The sequence below is a fragment of the Carcharodon carcharias genome, chromosome 20, assembly GCF_017639515.1.
Source record: "Carcharodon carcharias isolate sCarCar2 chromosome 20, sCarCar2.pri, whole genome shotgun sequence".
NCBI lineage: Eukaryota > Metazoa > Chordata > Chondrichthyes > Lamniformes > Lamnidae > Carcharodon > Carcharodon carcharias.
In genome coordinates this window covers 30,079,741-30,093,471 of record NC_054486.1, presented here as the reverse complement: position 1 = coordinate 30,093,471, position 13,731 = coordinate 30,079,741, and the positions used below count along the sequence as shown (strand labels likewise).

Genomic DNA, 13,731 nt, shown 5'->3' with positions numbered 1-13,731 from the left:
TGTGGAGAGTGAAATAAGGCAGTAGGGCCTGGCTTGGAATTGTGCAGTAGGGTAATAAAGTGTATGCAGAGAGTGAAGAAGGTGATGAATGGGTTCTGGGGGGTGGGGGGTATCATGATGTAGAATGATGACAGAACGAGTGTGTGAAGAATTAGTTGGGGTGATAATGGGGTTTGGATAGGGACGATGAGGTAAACCATTAGAATGTTGCTGCATTGATGTTGTAGGAAAATGTTGGAGCACCGGTGAAGTGTGATATGGAGCAATATTAGTGGCTTGTTGGTGAGAGTACAGTTGCCTTTAGGGTCCAAACAAGGTCAGATAGGAGTGTGACGGAGACAAGAAAGTGAAATAGGTTTAGGACCAGTGATGTAGGTTGTTAAGAAAGTGAGATAGAACCGTGACAAGATTTGTGTATCAATCTGAGATGAGGATGTAGGGTCTGGATGCAGAAATAGTCATGGAGGGCTTTGGTTCTGAGTGCAGTATGGCATTGGGATATCAGTGGAAGAATAACTTTAGATAATTTTCGAGGCATGGCATATGAGGTAGGACTTTAATATTACAAAGTTTATTTTGTGAGGACTATATTTTTATGCCCCAGAGTTTTACATTTTTTACTTAATTGTGTATCCTTTAGAGGAAGCTGGGACAAAATTTGGGGCATTACAATTGATTGCAATACCCAGGGAGGGAAAATTCTAATTGATGCCAAATGACCCTCAATGGAAAGTGCATACAGATGAACTAAAGATGAGGGCAAGTTCAGGTTAGATTGTATTATCAACCCCTCTACAGTTGAATAATCTGCCAACGCCTACTCTCCTGTTCCATGCATTAAGAATGGTAACTTGGATAAGGCACAAGAGGAGAGTTGATCACATGGAACCATATCTCAGGTATTGTCAACTTTGAGAGATGAGGGGAGAAAATTGTCCAGTAAAGAGATTCACAGGATTGGGTTTTACTCAATCAGAGTGGAACACGATATCTTTGCGAAAATTTTGAGGAATTTCCTTAACTTGACTTGTGAAATGAAGGGAGTTGGCATTCCTGTGATTCTGGGCTCATTAATAGACATATTGCAATTTAAATTGACCATGATGCTACTACGTTCTCCTCATTTCTTAAACACGAAGTTTATGCTCCCTGATTTTTGGAGGTTTGATATCTTTTGCCTAGAAATCATATCCATGCAATATTCAGATTGTAGGTATCCCACCATTTAAAGACTTTTAATGAAATTCAGTCCAGAAGTGCAACCTTTTTTTTAAACTGAAGCATTAAAACATTGTCCTTTTATCTCACATTTTGACTCAAATCTAGGCCAGAACTCAGGATAGCAGGCCCTTCACTGGCCAGTGCTAAAGGTCCTAAAGAAAATTAGTTCAGGAAATTCCCTATTTACTTCAAAGTAGAAATAGATGTACACAATGCATTGATGTACCCTTCAATTCTTCAATTTTCATAAGGCCAGATATATGTGCTGGCACTGGTGCTTCTTCATTGCCCTTGTCATGTTGCACTGCAGGTTAAAGGCAGTATGGAAGCAGACACGCAAAGCTTCCCTTACTGTGTGTTGAAGTTCCTTTAATAGCCTTACACATAGGGAATGAAACTCATGATTCATGAAATCACCAGTTGGAATGTTGCCATCCTAACACTTGGCTCCCATATGAAGATTGGCCATTTGATTGAAATACTAGTGATTGTCCTGTTTCTGAACCTTTGCCAGGCCAGAAGGAGAGGGGGGAGGTAGGGAGATACAACTTAAAAAGGAAGAGAATTCTGTGCAAGTTAGGCTGTTTCTAATCAGCAATACATCAGTTCCAAAAAACAGAACACTAGTTGGAGACAGCAGAGGGGTATCACTAATAGCACAGATGTCTCTGTTTATAATATATGAGATTGTAGGACTTGGTTGGATCTATTTCCTCATTTTAAGCAATAGCATAATAGTTGAATTGAAAGAGACGAGCACTGCTTCCATACTGTGCACTTTGTGCTGTTCATTTTTTGTTGGTAATCAGTTTCAAACTACTTAACTTTGCATTAAGTTTTTCACAAGTGTTGTTCACTGACTCACAGCTAGTCATCAATGCAATGTTAAGCTTCCAGAGGTAAATAGAAGTGAAACAAAAAAAGAATATAACCATGGTGTAGAAATTAAAGGAATTGTTTAAAATTAATATATTGCAGTGATTTCAAGGCAATAGTTGAATCTCAGAATTTTAGCGAAACCATAAAAGTTTTAATTTCAGATTAGTAGCTGACCTATTTCTGTATTACTGATGGATGCTGCAATGTCAGAGTGTTGTCTTTTGGATGAAGTGTTAAATTGAGACCCCGTCTTCTCCCTCAGGTGGAAGTAAAAATCCATGACACCAATGGCAGAAGAGCAGGGGAATCCTCCCCATTGTCCTGGCCAATATTTACCCCTCAACCAAAACAGCTGATCTGGTCATTATCTCATTGCTATTTTTCAGGCCTTGCTGTGTGCAGATTGGCTACCTCTGTTTCCATGCGCTTGCTTTCGCTCACTTTCTTACCCTCTCTCTCTCACTCTCGGGTGCTCTTACTTTTGTGCTCTCACTCTCTCTTCCTTTCTTCCATTTTTTTCTCTTATTTGTAACTGGACATGTGTGTTCTTCTAAAGATTGCATCACCACTAGGTGTGGGAGTCCCTCAAAAGTTGCAGAATATTATAATGCTATTTTAAAGTCGACAGGAGTTCCAGTTCATCTAGTACAAAGAGTTTTTAACATGATGTTGAGACTGTGCCAGTAGAGTACTTTTTGGTATTCTGGAGAGCTCTTATAAACAAAGTTGAAGGAGAAGGAAGCTTCAAGGGTGAATACTTTGAACATAGTATCTGCCACCAGATCCTGTTCCATGTGGTTTATTTTTTTAGAAAAACCTAGTAGAGATTGGTTGTTAAAAAATATTAAAACCAGAGTTCTGCTGTTCCGAAACAAATCGCACACAGACATTATAGAAATAGAGTGAAGCAGCCAGATCTGAAACAGGAACAGAAAATGCTGGAAGTGCATTGCTCAGTCATAGCATTGTGTCTCACCGTGGGCCTTGGGCTTTCAGCTTGGCTTTTTAAAGTTGGTCAGTGGCTAAAAATGAACATCGGGTATATCGGAGAAAGAAAAATTCTATTCCGTTTCAGAGGTTGATGGAATTGTGCTCATTCCCATCAGGTTCTGTTTTTATTATACTGGAATCAGAGCTGGTTGTAGTCATCCTGAATGGGATCCCTCTGCTGACATACTGAGCTGTTCATGCAAGAAGCTGATGTTTTCTATCATGTTTAATCTAAATATATTACAATGATTAAACACAGGATCGAGGGAAAAGTAACTTACATCTGTAACTCAAATATACAGTTCCCTTGCCCTTTAAAACATCAGGAAGAATGAGTGAAATAGGTAACGATAATGCGGGTCTTCAATTATCCTAATACAGACTGGAACGAAGTGGAGAAGAATTCCTGAAAATTAATGTGAAAATATGAAAATACTTGACTAGAGGAGAGCTAATTTCAGTGATTGGAAAAGGAATTCAGTCCATTTTGATTGGAGGCAAAGATTGACAAGATTCCCTGCATGATTAATACGAAACAGAAAAAGGAGGCTTATAATAAATGTTGGCTTTGTTATTCAGTTGAGAACCAAGCTGATTACAAAAACACACGGAAAATACTGAGTAAGGAAATAATGGCAAAGCGAATGTATGAGAATAGATTAACAGGTAATATAAAAGGGAACCCAAAGGTCTTATAAACATACAATTATTAAAAGGTTAGTCAAAAGAAAGGTGTGGCCAATTAAGGACCAAAAAAATCTGGAGGCAGCAGGCATGGGTGAAGTACCAAATGAGTACTTAGCATCTGTTGTCACCAGAGAAGAGGGTGCTGCCAATATTACAATAAAGGAAAAAATGAATAAGATTAAAAGTAGATGAAGATGATAAGGTTGATAGAGCTCAAAATAATAAAATTGTCTAGGTTGATGAGGAAATTGTAGGTGTAAAGTGTGGAGGCTCAAAACTTCCTTAGATATGGGATTGGTGTCAGAGGACTATAGGACTGCAAATGCTACACCCATGTCCAAGAAAGAGGAGAGATATAAACCTGGCAATTGCAGGCCGAAAGTTGGTGGTGAGGGAGTTTTTAGACATATTAATCCGGGACAAAATCGCCAGATAGAAAAATATGGCCTCATAAATGAAAGCCAACATGAATTTGTTAAGGGGACAATGTGTTTGACTAATTTGATTCAATTAATTTGATTCAAGTAATAGAGAGTGTTGATGATGATAGTTTAGTTGAAGTTGGGTGTATGGGCTTTCTAAAAGTGTTTAATAAAGTACCACATACTAGACTTGTTGGAAAAATTGAAGCTGTGGAATTAAATGGTCACTGGCTGCATAGAAAAAAAATTGGCCGAGGAACCAGAAGCAAAAGAACAGTGGTGAACGGTTGCTCTTCAAACTGGAGGGCAGTGCACAGTGGTGTCTCTCAGGGCTCTGTTTTCGGATCACTGCTCTTTTTGGTACCTATTATTGACTTGGAAATTGAGTACACAAGGCATATAATTTCAAAGTTTGCAGATTGACACAAAACATGGAAGTTTAGTGAGAAGGATAGTATCAGGCTTCAGGAGGAGATAGCCTGGTGAAATGAGCAGACGGATGGCAGATGAAATATAATGCAAAGAAGTGTGAAGTGATTAATTTTAGCAGAAAGAATGAGGAAAGATAAATAAACTAATACAGTTTTGAAGTGGGTACAGGAACTTAGACTGTGGACGTGTATGTACACAAATCCCTAAAGGTGGCAGGACAAGTTAAGCAAGCTCTTGAATAGTCATGTGGGATCCTTCGCTTCAATAATAGAGGCATGCATGGCAAAAGTAAGAAGTTTTGCTAAACCTCTTATAAAATGCTGATCAGGCCCCGGCTAAGGATTGTGACTATTTCTGCGCAAAGCACTTAGGATAGAGACTAAGGCCATGGAAATGATACAGAGAAAATTTGTTAGAATGGCACAAGGATAAAAGACTTCAGTTATGTGGTGAGATGAGAGAAACAGGGGTTCTCCTTCAAGCACAGGAGATGGATAGAGGTGTTCAAAATCATGAAGATTCTCATAGAGTAGATTAAGAGAAACTGTTTCCAGTAGTGAAAGGGGTGGTAACTAGAGGAGTCTAATGTAAATTAATTGGCAAAAGAACCGGAGGTAAGAAGAGAATTTTTTTTTGAATGCAGTGAGTTGTTATGAGCTGGAATGCACTGTTGAAAGGGAAGTGGAAGCAGATTCATTAATAATTTTCAAAAGGTAATCGGATTACTACTTGAAGAAGAAAACTTGCAGGACTTTGGGAAAAGAGCAAGGAAGTAGGTCTAATTGAATAGCTGTATCAAAGAGCTGAATCTTCCTATTGTTCTAAATAAGTGGCGGTTCAGCTGGTTCAGTCATTGGGTAGCTAACAAGCAAGGAAATGTACTAGGTTTTATTTCAGGTCTATGCTGGATGATGTGACCGTCGTGGAGTACAGTCAGCAAGGGTCAGGAAACTCTTCAGGAAGCCCTTAATGAATGGTGTGGGTGAAACAGTGTGCAGTTAAATGTAATGCAATGTGAGTAGACTGCAATAGACATGAGCACGTGCCCCTTGACATAAGGTTAAGCAATTATACCCTGATATAGTTAAATGCCTGAAAAATTCTGGGTATACACAGTCAACCTGACTTGAACTGGGATAGTCAAGTGGATAGTATGCTTAAAAAAAAATAAATGGGTGTTAATTCTCTGATCTCTCAACCCTCTCAGACTTGTTGCTCTAAACCAGCTACATTCCATCCTTTGGTCGAATATGCTGCATCTTTGTGTCACCCTGGCCTTACACACACCAAACCACCCAGATCAAAAGTATATAGCTGTGCGTGTCAGTATCAATCGTATGATAGCGCCCTTCGTGTCACAAAGCTTGAAACTACAAACAAGAAGTGTTAATATTTGCACAACATTTGGAAAACCCCTTTTGCAATCTACACAATTTCAGAACTGGTTACCTTCTGTCCTGTCCAGAGCAATCAAGGCAACTTAGAAGTTCAATTAAATTCAACCCCAAAAGACATAGGACAGTAGCCCTATTCCTTACATGGCTCAGGTCATCAATGCAGTACTTAAATTGTGAAATTTATATGTACTTAAGCGCCTGTAATGTAGGAATGGTGTAACAGTTTGTGATATAATATAATTTTAATTCAATTTTACCCTTCCTTTAATATCCTATCCCCCATTTCCCTGTTACCTGCTGAATTTGTTTGTCTATTTTTGTCACTACTCTGTGATTGTTACATGTTTGCATGTTTTTAACATAATTATCTAGCCTATATATGAATTTTTTGATGCAAGCTATACAGCAATTCAGCCTTCAGGCTGCAAATGTGTTTCTTGAATAAAATACTATTATTATACTGAGCTAGCTGAATTCAGTCTGAAGTACTAGCAGGAGTACAACAGTTGGTTAAGCTGCCCCAGGGCTGTGTAAAGGAATATAAACCGAGGGATCGTGCTCCTGATCAGAATTCAGTAATCCTTGCTGGAAAGTGGTCCTGAATGGACATTGGGAGAGGACAGGCCTGGGCTGTGATGTTCACAACAATCAAATTTGCTTTTGACACTCCATAATGTCAATCGTGGGTTCAGTGGCATTTATAGAGTGAATTGCTGGCATGTGCAGTATTAGAAGCACATCTGATGGAGTCTAAGCCCAGGAACAAAAAGCACTTCAATTTTAAAACTAAAGTCCACTACCCCAAACAAAGAATAACAAAAGTTAGTCAGTCTCTCTCCATATTATAACATTATCAAACCCAGATACTCTCAAAGGCATGTGGTGAAACAATGGATCAAGAGCAACAAACAACAGCCTGCTGGACTTACATTTAGCATGTCAAGAATATGAGATTACCTGCACCCTACAAGCTCAATGCACTCTCAGTTCTAGGCATTTTCAAGTTACCACTCCACACAGTAATACGCCTATTGTGTAAGAGCAATGAGTAAAGCTCTTGATTTATTAATTCACAATGGTATCACTGTCAGATTAATCCATTAACAATTAGCTTCATTTGATACAGACTTCAGGGATCGCAAAGGTTGAGGGATCTATTCCCTGAGGTCAGTTTTTGGGTGTGTACATTCAGTTGAAGCAATACAAAATAAAATGACTTCCATTTGTATAACAATGCATCAATGTTCTTCACATAAATTACTTTGAGTTACATAACAGCAGAGTCTGGATTTCATAATGGAAGCCATTTTGTCTTTCACTAAAAGCAATGAAATAAATACCCAGTTATTTTGCTTTTTGGCACTATAAGTTAAGATAGAATGTTAGCTTGCACAAAGGGAGAATTCAGCTCTTCTTTAAATAATGTAATAGGATATTTAACATCCACCTGAACAGGTTGGTTCAACATGTCGGCTGAAGAGTTGCATCTTTGACAATGTAGCACTCCCTTAGCATCTCATTTAAGTGACAGCGTACAATAAAACATAGAATTTACTGCTCAAAAGCAGGCTGCTCTACACAAGCCTCCTCCATCTCACCCTGTCAGCATATCCCACTATTCCTTTCTTTCTTACATATTTATTAAACTTCCCTTTAGATGTATCCAGTTAATCAGCTCGACTCTTCATTATGGTGGCAAATTCCACATTCTAAACTCTCTCTGGGTGAAAAGTATCTCTTGAATTTCTTATTGGATTTATTAACTATCTTATACCGAATTCCACAACAAACGAAGACATTTTCTCAGTGTCTACTCCATCGAACTTCTTCATGACCTTCTGACCTCTATTAGGTTATCCCTCAGTCTTCTTGTTTCTCAAGGAAACATCCACAAACTGTCCAGTCTTTTCAAATATAGTTACACCCTATTATTCCTTGTAAAACTTTTTTGCACCATCTCCAATGACTAATCTTTTTATAATATGGAGAACTACGTGCAGTATTCTAACTATGGTTCTATATTAGTTTAACATAAATTCTCTGCTTTTCAGTTGTATTCCTCTAGAAATTGACACTGCTTTGTTTCCAATTTTTACAACTTGTGCTTTTTTCCCAAGCACTTCTGTGCGTTCATAGCTATGTTACAATTCATAAGCACCAAAACCTTGGCTTACTCTGAAATTGAGCAGGGTATTTTCTAATTGAGCAGGGTTGAATTGTTAAAATCTGTGTTCTTCCTCAGTCCCACTCTTGTCTTCATGGTTATACTATAGTTTATAAGTAAACTAAATCCTTTATGAAATAAATCTCTGCAAAACATAATTCTTAAGCTGTGGCTACTGCCTCGCATATACATCAAGTGGCTATCTTTTTTTAATTCATTTACAGGATGAGGGCGTTGCTGGCTAGGCCAGCATTTATTGCCCATCTCTAATTGTCCTCGAGAAGGCGGTGGTGAGCTGCCTTCTTGAACCGCTGCAGTCCATGTGGGGTAGGTACACTCACAGTGCTGTTAGGGAGGTAGTTCCAGGATTTTGACCCAGCGATAGTGAAGGAATGGCTATATATTTCCAAGTCAGGATGGTGAGCAGCTTGGAGGGGAATAACAGACTGAAGACCACAAGTGTGTTCCTGGATTATAGGGCGTATTTTTCCTCTGAAGATTAAGCATACACCTTGAATCTGCCAGTCAATTCTGAAAATATTAGCTAAAGTAATAAGGCTGTCAATGACAATTGTTGAAAATGCAGTTCTCCAAATGCTTAACAATCATTGAGCTGTCAACAGCCAGCAATTAATTTAAAACCCTTGAAGTAAACAGAAATTACGTTTCCATCTTTCAATCTGCCTGTATCAACACATTTTATCCTTTATCCTATGTATCCTGTTACCCTAGCCAAGAGAATCGTAATTATTTTGTTTCCTGTAGATGAAATGGCGATCTTCCAGCTTGTAACTTAGTGAAGCATCAGTCAGCACCTTAAATCCTTGTTAACTAAAACAAAAATCCAAAATAAAAAATCCCTACTTGATCAGACAGCTATTCTGAAATTTGATGCATAAGGGGTATTTTGCAACAACTTGCTTTTATTTAGCACCGTTAACACAGAAAAGTGTTCCAAGTTGTTTCACAGAAGCTTGAGGAAACACAAACACTGAACCAAATAAGAAAAAATTAGGAGAAAGCAATGGAGAGGCTTAGAAAGAAATTTCAGAGATTATGGTCTAGGTGGCTGAAGGCACAGCTGTTAATAATGTTGCAGAAGTTTGCAATCAAAGAAACAGTTTGGTGCTGTGGGAGTTGTAGAGCTGAAGGTCATTATCTATAAAAGTAGGAGCAAGTCCATGGAGGGATCTGAAAAAAACAAACCGGTGAGAATTTTAAAGTATGGAGACTGGGAGGAAATTAATGTAAGCCAGCAACAATAGGTGTGATGAGCAGCAAGACATTGTGCTGGATAAGTTTTTACTTGATCAGCTGGAATTGATGCAAAACGTTAAGGGATTGCATTGAAGTAATTAAATCTTGAGATATCGAAGGCTTGCATCGGGACTTGGCGGCAGATGGTCTGGACAGCGTTATGGAGGTAGAAGTAGGCAGTATTTGTAATTGAGAGATAATAGGTTCAGAAATTCAGCTCAGTTCAACAAGATATTCAGTGTGGTGCGGCCAGAGATAGTGGCCTTGAAGGGCTAAGGATCAACGGCGAATGTGCGGCCTTTGTAGCTTGGGGATAAGACTGCAGGTGTGATTTTTCCCAGCGATTAGCTGGAAGAATTTATGGCTCATTGAAGACTGGATGCTGTCTGACAATGCAGAGGGAGTAAATGGGTTAAGAGAGGTGATACAGTGTTGGAGCTGGAGGTAACCAGCATACATGTGACTTCACATGGTGTCATTAAGGGACAACATATATACAACGAAAAAAGATGGAAAGTAAGGATGGATTCCTGGGGGATTCAGAATGTGAGGTGCAGGAATGGAAAGTGAAGCTGTTGCCAGAGATGCTCTAGCTACAACCTAATAGGTGAGACATTTAAAAATAGGTTAGATCAACAGTTTAAAGAAAGGAGAATATAGATATATAGCAACAAAGCAGGCACATGGGATTAGAATGGCTACTCATATGGAGGATAAATACCAACATGGCCTGGTCAGGCGATAGTTTCTGAATTGTAATTTCTATCTAATAGTGGAATCGAGTGAGGGCTATTCCACAGAAGTGGAAAACTTGGAATGAGGCATCTGAGGAGGATGGTGTGATCAACCATTATTGACAACTGCAAAGAGATGAAGGACACGGTGTGATAACGCACCATGACCATAGTAACAGAAAGTGCCATAGCTAAAGATTAGTCCTGATTACAAGGGCACAATGCATGTCTGTGAAGTTTCATAGTAATGGTTTCATCAGCACCAAATCTGCCTACTATGTTGGATCTGTCCCCTTAAATTGAGGGAACTTGCAATAAATTTCTCTAGAATCAAATTTACTAGGGAATGAAAATCACTTATTAGCTTTTGCACATGAAAAAGAGCAATTTGCCCAAGTAAAAGAGCAATTTCCCCACTGCCCCTGCTCCCTGGCAAACTATCTTCTGCTAATCTATTTTTTGGCATCAACACATCTGACTTTTGGTCCCAATGATGACGAGAACAGCCTGGAGTTAGTTACTTTGTTTAGAACAAAAAGAAATCTCAGAATTTTATTTGACACGGTGTTCCACTGACAAACCATACTCTTCTTTGTAGTTATAATGACCCTGTATATGTTATATACAGTACCTGCTTGTATTTTACAGTACTTACCAGGTAATACCCATGCATTTGTGAAAGGCTTCAGTTTGACTCAGGTGGTGGCACTATGTTTACCAACGCTGGTTGGATGTTTTCTTGGAGGTTTAATTGCATGACCCTCTACTTCTAACCGCCCCGCTCCCACATTCCTACTATTGGTTACCCAACAGTCCGCCCTCACAGTACACAACCTTCGCACATCAATCGGAAAACAAACATCCTTTGCTACCCAATTGGATGATTTTTGACCATCAAACAGCCTTTTCGCCATCTTTGATTTTTTTATTATTGGCCCTCTAATTTTTATCCTGGTTGTTCACAGCATCAAGGCGATTAATCTTTAATTCCTGTGGACTCCATGGGAACCCTAGACAGCATGTGTTGCTTCCAAGTTAGAAGGCTGTGGGTTCAATCCTGACAGTTGGCTTGATACAGAGTCTACCTAGGGAATTCATCAGGAATAAAGGTGTTCTCTTTTGGATGAGACATTAAACTGAAACCCTTTTCAGGTGGGTGCAAAAGATCGTTTAGCACTATGTGAAGAAGAATAGTTCACCCAGTGTCCTGGTCAAGATGCACCACTCAAAACAACTTTGTTGTTTATGATACACCTTAGTGTGTGTAAATTGGCTGCTCCTGTTTGCCCACAGAATGACTAAGATGCACTTTAGAACTACTTCATTGGCTATGATGTGTTTGAGGACATCCTGACCATATGGCATGCGACGTACATTTAGTTTCCTTCTTTGTGTTGAGCACAGTATACCTTTGTAATAGCAATAAATGCAAGGTAATGTATTAATTTGTACAATGTGGGCCATGTCCCCTGGAACCTGGACATGTTCCATATATATTGTTGTGAAAACTGTCCATCGGAGGTAAAAGGGCTGCCATTCAATCCTGGAAGACTGAAGATGAGAAGGAATAAGTTTGTTTAGCCAGTCCCTGCTTGCCTGATGCTAAATCAGAAGCCTTGCTCACAGGCCCATTAAGGTGGCCTGTACAGCACTGAAAATCCCATATTGGAGCAAAAGAGAGTAGGTTGGGGCTGGATAACTTAAATTTTTGCCTCTGGTTTTTAATTTTCATTTTTGTTCACTTTATGCCTTTTAGGATCATAGTCATCTCAGACAAACCTTTTACAAGATTGTGTGTGAGGATAGCCATTAAGCCATCTTAATTCATCCAGCCAGAGATTCTACAGTTCTCCCTCTTGCTGGACGATATCGGTTTCTTAAATGATCCCAGAGTTTTTGCCTCTATTTCTGAATGTCTATTCCATGTGTTGATCACTCTGTATGAGAAGGAAGTTTCTGATCCCAGTCTTAGATTTGTCTTTTACTAATTTGAACCAGCGCTTCCTTGACCTATTCTCACAGTTAAGTTTGAGGTAATTTTCTGGATGTACCTTTTCCATTGTATTTACTATCTTGTATACAGCCTACTCCATTTCTACCACTTTACTGAATTAACATCGCTTAATTCTTTCAAATATATAAACAATTACCAAGAGTAGACTGCCTCTATAACATTGAAAAGTCCAAGTTTATTCAGCCTTTCCTTATCATTCGGATCTTTAGTCCATGAATTAATTCATGTGGCTCTTCTCTGCAGTGCTTCCAACACTGGAGCACCACCTTGTGTCTCAGTGACCAGAACAGCACAGTACTTGAGATGTGGCCTGACCACAGCACTATGCAGTTTGAACTATTCATAGAATCATGCAGCACAGAAGGAGGCCATTCAGCCCATCGTGTCTGTGCAGCTCTTTGAAAGAACTATCCACTAGTCTCATTCCCCTGCTCTTTCCCCATAGCCCTGCACATTTCTCTTTTGCTTGTATTAATCAATTCCTTTTTGAATCTGCTTCCATTACCCTTTCAGACTGTGTCTCCTAGAGTACAGTAATTCACTGCATTTTTTTTTTAAATCTCATCTCTGCTCTGTTTCTTTTATGAACTATCTTTAACCTGTATCCTCTGGTTACTGATCCTCCTGTTAGTGGAAACAGTTCCTCCCTATGTGCCTTGTAGAAATCCCTCATAATTATGAATATCTCAATTAAAACTTTCAGCTTTGCTAGTCTCACCATATAACTGAAGTCCCTCATCCTTGGTACCATTTCGGTAAATCTCCTCTGCACCCTCTCCTAAGGCCTTGACATTCTACTAAAGTATGGTGCCCAGAATTGAACACAATAATCCAGTTGAGACTTAAACAGTAATTTATAAAGGCTTAGCACAATTTCCTTGCTTTTGTACCCCATGCCCCTATTTATAAAACCAAGGATCCCATATGCTTTTTAAACAGCCGTATCAACTTACAAACATACGAAATAGGAGTAGAAGTAGGCCATTCAGCCCTTTGAGCCTGCTCTGCCATGCAATAGGATCATGGCTGATCCGCCTGTGTTTCGAGTTCCACATTCCCATCTACCCCCGATAACCTTTGATTCCCTTGCTTTACATGAATCTATCTACCTCCGCCTTAAAAATGTGCAATGACCTCACTTCTACCACCTTCTGAGGCAGAGTTCCAAAGTCACACAACCCTCAGAAAAAATTTCCCCTTATCTCTGTCCAAAAGGGCAACCCCTAATTTTAAAACAGTGCCTCTTAGTTTTGGACTCCCCCACAAGAGGAAACATCCTTTCCATGTCCACCTTGTCAAGACCATTCAGGATCTTATATACTTCAATCAAGTCACCCCTCACTCCAGTGGAAACAAGCTCAGTCTAACTTATCCTCATAAGACAATCTGTTCATTCCAGGTATCAATCTAGTAAACCTCCTCTGAACCGCCTGCAATGCATTTACATACTTCCTTAGGAAAGGAGACCAAAACTGCACACAGTATTTGAGATGCGTTCTTACCAATGCCTTGTATAATTGAATCATAACATCCT

The 13,731-nt window shown here is 39.2% G+C and overlaps 1 protein-coding gene across 2 annotated transcripts in view; it reads left to right on the top strand.

The window, feature by feature from the left end:
- dnajc17 (DnaJ (Hsp40) homolog, subfamily C, member 17) overlaps positions 1-13,731 on the top strand; it is a 181,378-nt gene that overhangs the window by 56,571 nt on the left and 111,076 nt on the right. The gene's annotated exons all lie outside the window — the stretch shown is intronic.